This window comes from Miniopterus schreibersii (genome assembly GCF_964146895.1).
Source record: "Miniopterus schreibersii genome assembly, chromosome: 17".
Classification (NCBI taxonomy): Eukaryota; Metazoa; Chordata; class Mammalia; order Chiroptera; family Miniopteridae; genus Miniopterus; species Miniopterus schreibersii.
Window position 1 is genome coordinate 4,402,584 of NC_138117.1, and position 13,637 is coordinate 4,416,220.

Below are 13,637 nucleotides of genomic sequence, written 5' to 3' on the forward strand. Positions count from 1 at the left end.
CTCATTTAGGAAAACGTCTTTAAAAGCAGAACATCATGCACCGTGCAAAGCACTGACTCCCTGACAAGAACTAGTGAGAGGGTCAAATTGGATCAAGACCCAAATTGGCTCCAGACACAAGCATGTCAGAGGGTTCCGGCCTCCAAACACAGAGGAGACATCCGCTGGTGGGACTCCAGAGTCAGGCCTGGGTCCTCTGAAGGGCTTCCCCAGAACTGAAAAATGAGAGATTCTTGTGTGTGCCTGTGTGCAAGCGTGTGCATGCGTGTGTGTATGCATGTGTGTGTTTCCTGGGTCCCCAGGGACCAAGTGAGCTGAATCCTGAAAGAAACATTTGCTAACAGAGAATGCAGATGTCCAGGCCACACTGAATCAACAAACAGAGCCCTTGCAAGGTGAGCCCTCAGGTAGAGGCTGCCCCAAGGGGAGTCTGGTACCCAGGAGAGAAGCTTCTATCTTCCTGACATTCCTGAGCATGACCAAGGCCAGATATTCCAGATCTCAGTTCATCTCTAAAGAAAGCAAATGAAACTTATTGCAGACTTCTGTTTCCTAAAGTCAACCACACTTTTCTATATGGTGGCTACATATCAGCTGTAGGCAATATGCCCTTTGAGGCTGTTTTTAATTCACTTGTGACCTACTTTTTATCCATTTATCAAACCCCCTCCTCATTGCTGGGCATTTTCACATCAAACTTGCAAAAAAATGAATTTTCTTCCCATATTATTTTTTAATTAAATGCTATATCAGTATGGAAGTTGAGAAAATGGTGATAGTTTATAAGGCAAAAAACAAACATGTGAGAATGACAAAAAGTCTGAAAAAAATGAACAATAAAAGTATTTACCTCTATTTGTCATTAAAACCCATCATAAAGAAACAATAATTAAAATGGAAGAGTATTTAAGCAAAATTAAAACCATTTAATAATAAAGAGTCCAGAAACAGACACAACTATCTATAAAAACTCAATATGTGTTAAAGTAAGCTCTCTAAAAATAATCATAAAATAATTTCAATCAATGATTTGAAACTCAGATATAGAGACATTTTACAGGGAATTGTATTAAATACCAAAATAAACTGCAGATGGAACTAAAGAGTCGAATAGAAAATGAGGTTCTGAACACATGGAGACGTGTTTAAAAAGCTCACCACCACTACCAGGATACAGAAACTTAAAAGTCATGGGCAAGATAAATTTTTATTTAACGAAATGTGGTATTTTGTACAAATGACCACAGGTCTTTGCTATACCTCTCACCCACAAATGGCGCCTCCATCTCCATCCTTGGATCTGGGCTTGCTTTGAAACTTGCCTTGGCCAATGGAACGTAGTAGAAGCCACACTGAGCAGGTTCTGAGTCTGGGCCTCAAGATGCCTTCCACACGTGCTCCCACACTTGTTCTTGAAACCCCTGCTACGGATGCCGTGGAGCAAGCCCGGCCTAGATAACAGGACACCACTAAAGCAGAGACAAGTTATCACAGCTGAAACATCTCAGACCAGCCAAACCTCAGCTGGCCAGGCTGCTGCCAGCAAGCGCCTGAGTAAGCCCAGGCAGCCACAGCGATCCCGGCCACCCAGCTATGCAAGCCTGAAGCTGCTGACCCATGAACTAAATGTGTTTATATTTGAGGCTTCTAAGTGTTGGGGTGGTGTATTACACAACAACAAATGATATTCTGAATATGAAGTTGTACTCAAAAGTAAGGGGAAGTTACCAATAAGGTATCCCCAGACAGATGAAATTATACAGAGAAAAAAAATCACTCCGAATATGTGCAGGAATCCTCAGGAGATTACTTCAAAGGTGGAAAAGCCATGATGGTTCACCTCCTAAACTCTGTGCTTCGTGTACTCACAACTGTAAACCTGCTTCTGTCCCACCCTGAACACACGGTTCTTGACTTTTTCTATCCAATTTGTTTCACTTAGCATGATATTCTCTGTATCCATCCTTGTTGTCACAAATGGTAGTATTTCATCTTTCTTAATGCCCTCTCCTCTCCTCTCCTCTCCTCTCCTCTCCTCTCCTCTCCTCTCCTCTCCTCTCCTCTCCTCTCCTCTCCTCTCCTCTCCTCTCCTCTCCTCTCCTCTCCTCTCCTCTCCTCTCCTCTCCTCCCCTCCCCTCCCCTCCCCTCCCCTCCCCTCCCCTCCCCTCCCCTCCCCTCCCCTCCCCTCCCCTCCCCTCCCCTCCCCTCTCCTCCCCTCTCTCTCTCTTTACTACCATTTCTATATATCCCTATCGGAAAGACTCTGATCATGCTTGGGACCTATGGTTACTTGGAAATCATCCCAGTGTCCATAGATACAAGATGTTCTGATTGGCAAGCCTATATCAAAAAAGTAACAGTTGACCACCACAGAGAAAAAAGGCAAAAACGAAGAAGAGATCTATTAGGCAAAGTCCCCTTGGAGAAAGGTGAGGGAAACCACTCAATAGCAAAGACGGAGAATGGATTTTCAATCAGAGGAGGGATGCTCTTTTATAATCTAGATCTGTACTAAGCTGCCTCAAATCCTTAACTAAATTTGATAATATCTACAACATAAAGAAGAATACAAGGGCATTGGGTCCTTGAAAATAAACCATTTCGAAGCATCTAGCACCTTAGCTATTTGCACATTTGCTCATCAACAATTAATGTGACAATTACCAACATTACTCATGAAATGTATGTAATTGTTAAACATGAATCCATATAATGCTCATTTGGCACACTTGTTTAATTATTTTGAGTAATCCCCTGTGCCAGGGCCTAATAAAATAAAATTGATAGATTAACCATATGCATAGTGGTTGAGGCTACAGATTTGGAAACAGGGAGACCTGAGTTTGAATCCTGACTCCATCACTTGCTCTCCTGTCTGACCCTGGGAAAGTTACTTAATGTTCACTCATGTAAAAGGGTCCTCAGTGGGCAGAGAGTATGGTACGTTCTCAACAAGTGTCACCTACTGTTACTGTCCTGGCTCTAGAACTCTCAAGCCAGTTCATTTAATACATGTAATACCCTCAACTCCCCTCATTCCGATTCTTCCCTAATTCTAGCTGAAATTAGTGAAGTTTGACTGTACCTTATGCGGGAGGGTGAGTAAACATTGAAAACAGAGGGACACAAGTAACCAAACACTGTGCCTTTGTTTTTAAAGCACAAACCCTCCAGTTTGTTCTCACCCAGAAACCCATCCCAGGCACCCCCTTTGAGAACCACCACCCAGAAACCCTTCCCAGGCACCCCCTTTGAGAACCACCACCCAGAAACCCTTCCTAGGCACCCCCTTTGAGAACCACCACCCAGAAACCCTTCCCAGGCACCCCCTTTGAGAACCACCACCCAGAAACCCTTCCCAGGCACCCCCTTTGAGAACCACAGCCCTACCACATAATTCCCTCAGGATCCTTCATTCTACTGAAAGAATTCAACCCTATTTCTGTTGACCGGTGAAAAACGTGGTAGTTCCCACTTTTAACAGCATGTTTTCTAAACATCTCTGGTAAATGGAGATCTTGACTTGCTGCCCGGGACACCCTGAGCGCTGCTGCTACAGGAAAAACGAGCCGAATGATACATGGCAAGTCCCCTTTCCCACCCCAACAGGGTTGTTTTAGTTAAACTCGCCCCGCTTTGCTCCGAGGCGGCCCCCCCCGCCGGCCCATTGTGTTTAGCACAGGCCTTTTGACTCGGCCGTCATTACTCACACTTTACTCACCCTACTTTAAACACTGCTGACTGAAACGACAATTCATCACGACTGTTTTGCCCCGCGGTGGGGGGATAATTCATTTTCCCGCTGAAGGGCTGGATATTTATTAGCGCAGCAGCGGCTGGTCCGCGGAGAGCCACACTCCGGGGGACGAGCTCCGAGCCCAGCTCGCGGCCTCCCCCGCCCGCCTCTGCGGGGACCCACCGGCCTTCCCCCGAGGCCACCGGCCTGGCCTGGCGCCTGGGGGTGCAGAGGTGGCGACCGGGGAGTGTGCTCTCTTGGGTGCTCCCCTTCTCCTGGGAAGCCGGAGAGAGGCAGCCCCCCAAGCCCGCTCAGAAAGGCCAGCGGGACCCAGATGGCCGGGTGGAGGCTGCTCGGAAATCTGCATCTGGAAGACCCGCCGGAGGGCCCGTCCCGACCTCGAGAGCATCTGGTTGGCAAGAGATGGCTCAGGTAAGGCTGGGCCCGCGTGGGAGGCGGAAAGCCCCAGGCGCTGACACCAGCGGGGTCAGGCAGCGACTCTGCAGCCTGGCAAGGGCAGGCTCTTACAAATAGCGTATTGTGGCAGCAAATGAAGAACTGAAGGAGGCGAGAGGGGCGCGGGTGTATTGCGCGTGTGCGTCTGCTGTGTGCCTGCCGCTGGGCTAGATTCACACGCGTCATTTCATCTCATCCCTGCGGCAGGCCGGCCCCAAGGGTGAGTGTTCACGTCCAATGAATGGGCTCTGGGGAGTTACGTGAATTGCCTCGGTTACTTTTCCCTGGCTGTTCAGTGGGAGAGCCAGGGAACTAGCTCAGGCCTGTCTACCAAGAGGCCATGCCCTTCGATGCCGAACACCATCTCCCTCCTGAATGGAAGGCCCTGGAGAGCTCACTCTGGGGACATCAGCTGGGGCCCGGAGTTCCCATCCCTGCAGTCACCCCCTGACTCAGGGCATCACCTCTAATGGAAATATGTTATCTGGAGACATAGCAAGTAATCCTTTAGCACGAGGGCCGCATGAGCAGGAAGGTATTGGACGCTTTTCCAGAAGAGAGGGAAGGAGACATCGCACAGTTACACTCAGGCTTCAAGTTCAGGACACCACTGGGGGTGAGAGTACGAAGAATGCTGTTGGGGGGAGGTCCTGCTGACATGCAGGAGAGGGGACGTGTGAACACACACAACTGGAGGAGGGGGAGGGAAGGTGGAAAATGCTGATGGGCTGAAAAAGGACATCCGGTCATGACTTTTTGTTCCCCCATCAGCGATGCACCGAGCTGCAGGTCCTGGGAGACCCGTGGTCTTAGAAGCTTCCCAGCGTGTGTGGTGGGCCCATTATGGTCTGGGCACTGTGCTGAAACTAAGGGTACGAATCCAGATTAGAAACAGTCCCCATCCCCGAACCATTTATAATCTCTTCTCCTGAGAAGTTTTAATTCCTGAGATGTCAGGAAAAGAAAAGAAAATGATGGAAGGGACTTGGAGGGGGGAGAACTTTAGGAAAGGGGTTGGGGCATTGAAGATAAAATCCCAGTCCTCCTGGTCCTCTGCGGAGACCCTCACAGCAGGGGCACCTGCCCAGGTAGAGGTAAAGCCCACCCGCACGCGAGCAGCCTTGTTGGGAGGCTTTCGGGCTGGTATAAGCTCCCTCATCCACTCAGGGCTCCTTTGGAGGGGACGAAGGATGGGTCAGGGAAGGGGATTTCACTCCCCTGCTTCCCAGCATGCGAGGGATCTGACAATGGCACTAATACCGGAAGGAGCCACACCCCAGGCCCCCACTGATCAGCTCCAGTTCCCCCTTTGCTATTCCTGCCCATGGCTCCTTCCCATCCGCTCCTCACCCGACCCGAAGCACCCAGCCTGGCGTATGTAACATGGCCATGAAGGCACTAGGTGGGAAGACATGCCCGGGGAACAGTCACTGAGGGATAAGCTCAGCCGTGAGAACTTCAGAGGCGGCTTGTTTGGGACTCCCAGCCATCGGAAACTGGCAGCAGTCTGAAGGCCAAGCAGCAGATAGTGTCCAGGTCCCACCGTGACTGCGTCAGCGTGGAAAAGACGCTGCCCAGCAGCTCACCAGGGCCCTGCGCCCAGGCCTCCCCCTCCGGCCAGTCACCGAAGGTCCCAGCGCATTGTTTTGTTGAGTCCACCATGAAACAAAATTCTTTCCAGAGCCCTGATTAACCTTATTAGGCTCATAAAACAAAGTACTTCAGCCTGTCCAAACGTCTCCATTTTCTTCTAGATATTTGTGGTTGAGGGTATTTTTGCTGTCAGTTTTCAATTAGTAAGAGAGGTGTGGCAAAAAGAAAAGAAAGCAAATTAGAATCCTAAAGCATCTCTTCTTAATTCCCCGAGAAAGGCCGTGCGGAGCGCCCAGGCCCGGGCAGGCAGCGAGCCGTGGAGAGCACCTCCACCGGGTCCCCACTCCAAGCCCACTGCTGGCTCGTGGGGGGCAGGTCTTGCGATTACATGACATAATATGAGCCATTTTTTTCTTGTCACCCACTGAAAACCTTCCTGATGCGTGGCCAAACTTATTAGGATCGTTTCTACTTCATGGCTTGTGTGTGGCCACGGGCTGCATGTTCCCACTAACGATACAAGTTGCCCCTGGCTGTGTTCCGGGTTCATCAAACCGTTCGGTAGGGCCTGGCAGAGCCTGAAGCATTTTTGCCAAAGCTCTCCTCACAACCCCTCTCCTCCCTTAATTGTAAAACCCATGTGGATTTTAACAAAAATCTCATCCATGTGTTTCTGATTCATTTACACTTAACTCACCAAGTCTCCCATCGTCTGGGCTGTTGTGTCCCACAGGTTCTGCACGGTGGGCCATGTGGGACCCTTTGTCCCTGACTAGCATGACAGCTTACCCCGAAGATGTCATGCTCCACTCCCTTGGGATGAAGAAGTACAGTTGGAAGGGAGGGTGAGAAGAAAGACTTTCCAAATTCCAAACCCCCCGGTGCTTCCGTCCACTGTGGGCCTGGCAAAACATGCCCTCGCTCACGGCGCTGACGCGGTTGAGCTCTTACTGCTATGGTGTGGGAGTGGGAGTGCGTGTTTGTGAGTGTGTATGTGCAGCGACTGGCCGTGACTGAACATAGCTTGTGGCACTAATTCAGACTATGGGTGGTCTTTACTTTGTAATCGGACCAACCGGCTGACTTCAAGAGTGTGGGACTGGCCTGAATTTCTCCTGTGACTCCCACTGTGCTGGGTTTTATCCACCTGTCAACCAGGAGCATAAAAATGAGAAGCAAGGGCTCTTAGAAGCAGAAGTAAGAACTCAAGTTCTGGGAGTTCTCAGCATCCTCCCGCCCAGGCAGCTCCATTCCCAGGTGGGGAGGGGGCACCCGGATGACCACAGGGCAGAGCCACGCTGATCGTGGACGGGCGAGAGCCACAATCACTGTCACTGCAGCCGTGCTGGATGCTGGCACCAGGTCAATCCACCCAGAACCTCCTTCCAGGGGAGGCCACAAAAGATACCTGGGCCACCCAAGGCTGCGCCACAGCCCAGGGAAGAGTTGCCGTGTCAAATGGTGACTGCTACCCCCTACCTGTCCTTCAAGACACCGAGAGGGCCATCGACATCTAAGCCCTTTCAAACCCAAAACTTGCTTTTTAAAATAATTTTTATTGAAATCTTAGTTATTCATCATTCTGGTATACTTCTCGATATTCAGGTGATGGCTTCAATTTATCTACCATTTCTATTTTCTGTTTAAAATTTTCTTTTCCTATAGACTCAGGTTATCCCATTTCTCCACAGTTTTTTAGTAAGCCGTAGACCATATAGGAAATTTAACACAAAGTTATATTGGAGGAGGGATGTGAAGTATTTGGACTTACGTGTTAAAGTTCCTAAGTAAAAGGCTTTTTAAAATCAAGTGCAATACTATCTGCTAACTTAATAAACAGACACTGGGGTTAAATAAGGGAAACAACTTCATTCTGGAAATAGAATAGGTGTGATCATGTGTGAGAGTAACAGTTCTCAGCTGTGGGGTAATGATGTACTTGCCTATCACAATCAGTTGTGAGATTCGTTACAAGTGATCTGTTGCTCATAATAGTTGAAGTACTGACATTTGTGAATGATTCACTTTTAAATAAAAATGAGAAATAGCCTTGAGGTTATTCCTGTAATCATATCACTTTAAAACACCACATTCCCCAATATGCTTTACTGAATTGGAGAGAAAGGGTTCATGTCACCTCAGGGACCCCTGGAATTGCACATCGAGACACAGTAGACACACCCCTGGGAATGTGTCCTGCATGTGTAAACATCATCCATCATGCATGTTGTGGCAGAAAACAGTTGGGAATCACTCTTCTGGGAACCCAGGGGAGGAGAGGTTCTGCTCATGATGTGTTCGGGGCCCCTGCCCCTGAGTCTCTGCCCTCGCCCACCTGTTAGCTTTCTCCTGACCCTGACTTCCCCTCTGGTGTGGCGGCCAGCAGCAAGAGGTGGGGAGCATCTTTCTTTCTTCACATCCCTTGAAAGAAGAAGCTGGCTTCTGTCCTGCTCTCCTAGACAAAAATTAGGCCAAACGTTCATTCCCGCAGCATTCACTGACATGCGTATTAGATTTCTTTGATTGGCCAGGATTAATTGGGTCTCACTCCTGAAACTGGAAATGGGGTCCCTTCTCCCTAAGTCACATGAACAGAACTGGGATATCATTGTGAAGAAAGGAGAGAATGGACCCTGGGTAGGCAACCAACGATGTTTACTGGAGACCTTGGGTATTTTTCATACTAAGAGTCTGCCTATTCCCTTTATCTGTTTAGATGACACATTGATGTAATCAATGAATATAAAATAATTAATTGTGAAGCTCCACTCCATTGCCTTTTTGGATTATGGGGACTCCAAGAGCTTTGTTTAACCTACGGGGACCACATCGGAAAGGTATTGTGGTCCTTTGGCTTTATTGCCCTCCCACTGGGCAGCAGTTACATAATGAAATAACAGCCAGGCCTAAAAGCTCGTCCGAACCTAAGCTCCCTTCCTAGAGAAGGAGCCAAGTCTACATTCCCATGTTGCCAAGCACTCAAGCCTCTGCGTGCAAACTCCTCGCTCCTAGGATTTCAAAGGGCAGGCCATTCCTCAGTTGGGGAAGGCAACTGGGCGGGGCCCAGGCACATGGCTCACATTTTCCAGCTCACGATATTTTTTTCCATTGACTCAAGCGGCAGCTGCTTTCTGGAGGGCCATGTTTGCTTACGATGGCACAGATGTTTCTGAGCTCTGAAATGGTCATCTTCAGAATGGCCAGTGTGATACAACCTCTTTGGAATCAGACTTCTGTTGCTCTGACTGCCCTTGTGATCCTAAAATAGGACCTAGGGGTGGAAGAACTGTTCATTCATGAACATAGACGTTTCCTCCAAGCACAAAAAAGAAAGAAGCCAAGATTGCGATCGCTGATCCTTTGGCATTGGCTGGTGCAGAGATGCCCTTGCTTGGCTAATTCATTCATTACGTTCATTCCCTGTCAGGTTCCAGAACCTCCCACCCTCCCGTCAGCCATGTCCAAGGACCCCTGTACAGATTCAACTTTGTCCCCTGAGACCAGGTCCTAGGAAACCTTTCTGCCTTGCTCACAGTCCCACCCTGACTGCCCTAACCCACTACTCAGTCCATTTCAACCCTCTACTCTGCCAAAAACAAGTAGTTCAGTGCTACTACTCTCGGATTCCTGACTTTCACAGCTCTGCTATTTCAATCTGAAATTCTGTTCAGAGTGCATTGTTTTGTATAATTAAAAATATCGTTCAGAATGGGTAAACTGTGGCCTCCATCAATTACAAACTATGTGTACTCAAGCACTTTTTTTTTTTTAACCTCTCGTCATGTAGCAGATGTGTATTTATTAAGGGCCAACTATGTGACAGCACTGTGCTAAACTAAGACAGTTCTTCCATTTATAAAAAGGAGTTAATAATAAAACACAATTCAGAGGGTTGTTGTAAGGATTAAATGAGATCCTACGGGTCAAGTGCTCAGCACCATGCCAGGTAAATAGGGAGCTTTCATAGGTGAGAGCTAGTGTAGGCACCGTCATTCATGAGAAAGCATCTGGTCCACCCATCTACCCTTACAGGACCATCCTTCTGAGGAGTTCAGGAGTTCTTTAATCTCTCCTGTGTTCATTCCAATTCGTCATGCTTCCTGGATATCCGACAGCTATAGATTGGGCAGCTACTTCCAAGGGGTCAACTGGTGACGTCAACCCAACTGAGTCCCCACACAAGGCGCTTGGTGCAGGCCAGTGCGCCAGGGCCTGCCCCTACTGGGAGATGGTCACAAGGCACAGGGTCAGTCAGCCCAGGCCCAGATCCCAAGCGCTGTGTCCCTGGTCTGCCCTGGAGTGTGGGCCGGTGTAAGAGATGCACGTCTTTAGCCCTAAGTGTTGTGTGGCTGTTATCAACCGTGAGGCCTGGTAACACCAGCGCCGGCTTATCAGGTTTCCGACATTCTCCTCTGTTTCCAGCGGCTCTCTTCTCTCTCTCCCTCTGCGCCCACTCTATCCCATCCCATCCTGAAGTGCCCCAGGTTGCAATCTAGCGATCTCGAATTAAGTTGAATAAAACTTCAGGAGGGGAAAAACCAACTGGGAGTTTCTGTTTAAGGAGAAACAGAAGTGGAAACTTACCACTTGCCTCATTGTGCCGTGTGGTTCTCACGGACCATTCATTGCATCCAGGCAGACCAAATGGAGGTGGCTCAGTGCCCTCCAGCTTGGAGAAGAGAAATGATGAGAGGGGCTGGGTTAATGCCATCATAAATGCACAACCGAGCTGGTGCTCCTTGAAGGAAAAGTGCACATTTGTCAGTATACAAGAGCCATTCTCTTAACAAAAAAATAAACCACTAAAAGAACCTGCTTACCACTATGATCTCTTGTCTACAAGAAGAAATCTCTTCTCCCGGACAAAATCTGGGCAAAAACAGCCCTGGTTGAAGTGCTACTATTAAGAAAGAGAACTTAGGCCCTGGTCAGGTATCTCAGTTGGTTGGAGTGTCATCCTGATATGCCAAGGTTGCGGGTTTGATTCCCAGTAAGGGCACATACTGGGTTGTGGTTGGATCCCAGTCAGGGCGCCTACAAGAGGCAACTGATTGCTGTTTCTCTCACATCAATGTCTGTCCCTCTCTCTCTCTTTCAAATGAATAAAAACATATCCTCAGGGGAGGATTTTTGTTTTAAAAAAAACACCATTGAATTTCCCAAGACACTGGAGAGACGTACTCACAACTTTCAGACATACAAATCATTCTGGCAATGGAGTTTGCAAAAAGCAAAAAAATTTGGGTTCTGTTTCTAAAGCAAATTTAAGTGAGGCCACAGAGGAGCACCGGGACGTGCGTGTCTGCCATGGCAGAGATTCTGTTCCCACCTCTGGTCCCAGTGCTCAGGTGCATCGCAGCTCTGAGCAGGATCATTTCCCCTCCATAAGCACAGCACTATTCAGAGACACTTTCAGCATCTGGCAACATAGATCTCATGACCACAAAGTAAAAATGAAATAATGCACATACCAAAACATAAACACATTGTAAAGTGCATTCAGCCTCAGATGCTAAGCCCAGCACCTCTGTGTGATTCAGCTGAGAGGAAGCCAGACTCCCCTCCTGGGGGTGGGGGCTGGGGCGGGGAGGGACAAGGCCTCCAAACTGACAGCTGCTATCATTCCGAAACAAGTCATTGTTTATAAATGAATTTTTGTGATAAATTATTGAATTACATGAAATCTCTATGATTGCCTGCTGCTGCCAGATTTGGTTTAGGTCTCAAAAGCCAGCATGGAATGTACTACAGGCAGAGAGCAAAATTAAAAGCTGCTGGTGTTTTCTCACAAGATTCTCTTCCAAATTCTCTGTCTCCCACTGACCTATAATTCTGGTTCTGGCTTTGGACACCCAGAAGTCTCTTTGGAACATTGATAATATATATGACTTACATCAGAGACATGTTGACCTATTCTGAAAAACAAAAATAGGTATGAATCGCAGCTCGTGACTTACTTCATGATAATTAGCACCTCAAAATCTAAAAGCAAAGAGGAGCATAACTTTTCGTGAGCATTTACGTGCCAGGCTTTGGGCTGCTTGCTTTGTGTAGTTATCTCACTTAATCCTCACAACAGGCCTGAGGAGTGGGGCCGGGAAGTTCTGTAAAAGGGATGGGCGAGCCCTGGCCAGTGTGGCTCAGTTGGCTGGGTGTCATCCCATGCACAGAAAGGTTGCAGGTTCTGTGTCCCCAGTAGGCAGAGTGCAGGACGCAGCCAGTCGATGTTTCTCTCCCACATCGATGTTTCTCTCTCTCTCCTTCTCAATTCCTCTTTCTCTAAAAAAATTAATTAAAAAATATTTTTAAAAAGGGCGGGAGAATGTGATTTTCAGAATTCTATAAGGCACGGGGAAAACTTAAGCCACCCAGCTGGTGGTCCATGGTTGACAACAGCCATAGAAAACTAGTACAGATTTTGGTGCCCAAAGTGAGGTGGCTTAAAACAACAGAAATGTACTGTCTTGCAATTCTTGAGAACAAAAGTCTGAAATCCATATAATTTTATTAAATCAATGTCATCCCCATAAATTTAATTTCAAAAATAAATTTAAAGTAGCTTTTAAAAAGATATATATTTTTTACTTGCATCAAGATCACTTTCTACAGCCTGGCGAGGCCATGGGTACAGCAGCGATGTCAGCCTCCAGCGCAGGTCACTTTTATGATTGTTGCTTGGGGACATCCGGCCTGGGATGACCCTGTCTGTCACATCCTCCTGGGTGGAGAATCAGAATCTTTTCCATGTTTCTCTTTCAAGTCATTTGGACACATGTCCTCTTAATGAGTTTGAGTTTAAGAAGAGGCTGCCAGCTTTCCCCGAGACGGACGGGGGGCCCCCGGGAGCAGCTGGGTTTGGGTTGGAGGAGTGGGGTCTACAGAGTGTGGATTTTCTAGATGAGCCTGCATAACACCGGCAGCGGGGCGTTTTACTTCCCACTCAGCCGTGGACGTGAAGCGAAGTTTAGCTTTTGATCGATAGATAAGAACCTTAGCACCCCGAGAAGGGTTTTCCCTAACGTTACAGAGAGAGAGCATCTTTGGACAGGAAACACATACGGCCTCGGTTAGTAGTAAAGAAAAAAACCACTGACAATCTCCACCAGTCCGACCTTGCAAAAAAATTAAAAAAAAATGCAGTGCAGACGACCTGACAAACACAAAACCAAAGGCACAGGCTGCCCAAAAATGTGTTCCCACTTCAAACTTTCCACATAGATTGGCTAACGCCAGGTCCTGGAATGTTAATTGAGACCTGATCGCAGTAATGGACCAGAAATTATAAAATGCCTTATGTTACCAGTCATTTAAACCAGATAGTTAGGGGTCCAGTTATGGTTAGGTTCAGACTGAGGCTTAAATCTAATATATTTATTGGGAGTAACTCTGAACACTCAAGTACCCTCATTTTACATCTAAACGACACCACGCAGCGTATCCATTTCCTGCACCTTTGAACCAGGCGGCAGCTGAACCTGTCGTCTTTCTTCCTCATTTGGCAGGATTTAAAGTGACATCTCCTCCTATGTCACCCTACCTGGGAGAAAATGGGAGGTTTGGCTGCCATGCACTGTTTTGCATTAGAAGACTTTCGTCTGAGCCTCTAACACAAAGTCCGTAACCCCCTGCCTGGTAATAACCAGGTGGCATATCAGTGTCATAGGGTTTTCAGTTCTGTTCTGTTTGTTTCCTAAAAACATTTTTACTTTCCTTGGTCCATCATTATTTCCCAGAAATATCCACTTGGATTTTATACTATACAAGGAAATACAAACACTACTCAGAGCTGTGAAGGGCCCAGTTCCCCTGACATCAAGGTTTTTGTAAAGAAAAACACACAAAAGTAGCTGCA